This window comes from Myotis davidii, unplaced genomic scaffold (genome assembly GCF_000327345.1).
Source record: "Myotis davidii unplaced genomic scaffold, ASM32734v1 scaffold570, whole genome shotgun sequence".
NCBI classification, from domain to species: Eukaryota; Metazoa; Chordata; class Mammalia; order Chiroptera; family Vespertilionidae; genus Myotis; species Myotis davidii.
In genome coordinates this window covers 3,971,843-3,973,859 of record NW_006283631.1, presented here as the reverse complement: position 1 = coordinate 3,973,859, position 2,017 = coordinate 3,971,843, and the positions used below count along the sequence as shown (strand labels likewise).

The window sequence follows — 2,017 nt, the reverse complement described above, 5'->3', positions numbered from 1 at the left end:
AGCACTGCCATGGAGGCAGGAGAAGCTCCAGTTACCATCACTGCGCTCGCCAGCCATGAGCCTGGCTTCTGGCTGAATGGCACTCCCCCGTGGGAGCACACTGACCGCCAGGGGCAGATCCTGCATTGGGCATCTGCCCCCTGGTGGTCAGTGTACATCATAGTGACCAGTCATTCTGTTGTTTGGTTGATTTGGATATTAGCCTTTTATTATATAGGATAGCTCCAGTCCCTCAGCCCGGCCTACACCCTTTTGCAGTCCAGGACCCCCCTGGGGAATGTCCACCTGCCAGCTTAGTCCCACTCTCCACAGGCAGACATACCCCAAGGGGTCCTTAGCACTGCCATGGAGGCAGGAGAAGCTCCAGTTACCATCACTGCGCTCGCCAGCCATGAGCCTGGCTTCTGGCTGAATGGCACTCCCCCGTGGGAGCACACTGACCGCCAGGGGCAGATCCTGCATTGGGCATCTGCCCCCTGGTGGTCAGTGTACATCATAGTGACCAGTCATTCTGTTGATTGGTCGATTTGCATATTAGAGTTTTATTATATACCGTTAGCTCTATTCCTTGTATTTGGATGTTCTATTTCCTTTTGATTTTGGTAGTTATTCTTAAAAATAGAAACATCCTTTAACTAAAAAAGTGAAATTAATTTATCTCTATTATCCTTCTGAATAATGAAAGGATTTTAGGATACCAAATTTAAAGAGTACCTTTTGGATTGTTTTCTTAGCTCTTGCTTCCAGTTCCTTAATATTCTCACCAGTTTTGTCTAATTTGCCACTTAACCCAATTTCTTTAGGGTTTTTTTTTAATCCAATTACTTTTTTTTTTTAATTTTAGAGGTTATATTTGGTTCTTTAAAAAAGAACCTAGTCTTTTTTTTTTTCAGTTTTCTCATTTCTTCTTGTAGATCTTAAATAATTTAAACACACTTGTGTTTACATATTTTTCATTGTGAATTTATTGTTACAGTGGCAGAGAGCATACATTTAAATCTGGAATGTGTGTAAGGGCAGGCCCCACATCACAAATTCTTAGGGACTCTATCTGTAGGGTTCTGTCAAAGAGCGACTTCCTTACTTTTCCCTTTCTGGTGCTGGGGCAGAGAGTAGGGCTATACCTCCCTGAGAGTCTGGCTTTAGGTAGGTCCTCACCTCTAGCTCCTCAGGCTGGCCTATGCTTTAATCCCACGTGGTCAGTCACTAACACTTGGTCATTACAGAAGGGACACCTCACCCTCCAGGAGGGCTCCAGCATCAGCTCTTGGCCTTACCCCTCCTGTTTTGGTTCCTTCTCTACCTTTGGCCCCTGGATATTTCTCTTATTTGGGGAGGGAGGAGCATTTATTCCTACATTTAAAGTGTTTCTAATTATTCTAGTTTAAACACATTTCTAGGTGTTTTGTGCTGGAAAGTTTCAGTTTATATAGACCTTCCTATATTGGCAGAAGCAGGAATCCCTAAATTAACTTTAAAAAACATGATCTTTGACTCTGAGCCTAGTGGAATAATATAATTTGCACAGAATATCTTGTTATGAAAAACAGACCTAAGATCAGTTTATTCCTTTCCGCCAGCTATTTCTCATGTTAGGTTTGCCAGTTTCGCCGTGTTGCCATTTAAAAGGTGTGTTTATGAAAGTAGAGTCGCGACTCCAGAAGGATTAAAGACGGAATAACGAGGAACACACTTGGATTCCAGAGTCATAGAACTTTCTTACCAAGTTGGTTTATTTTGGAATCAGCAAGTAACTTTCACAGCTTAGACCTATAAAACTGCTTACAAAAGAAAAGTGGAAAAAAAAAGTTTTCTGCACATAAAGGTTGTGAAATGATAAAAGCGCACACAAAATGCTGCCAGGATGATCTTGTTTTCACACCTCTGTGCCCACTGAGTCATTTCTCCCCCTAACCAGGCCCGCCCCCTCCCTGTCATCCCTCAGTACCACCAATTCCAGTTACAACAGCTAATCCTCAGGGGCACAGTCTGAGCCCAGGACCGCCCCCCCTCGCCC

The 2,017-nt window shown here is 43.5% G+C and overlaps 1 protein-coding gene across 8 annotated transcripts in view; it reads right to left on the bottom strand.

The window, feature by feature from the left end:
* Positions 1-2,017, bottom strand: part of VEPH1 (ventricular zone expressed PH domain containing 1) — a 209,373-nt gene that overhangs the window by 155,351 nt on the left and 52,005 nt on the right. The window lies entirely within an intron of this gene.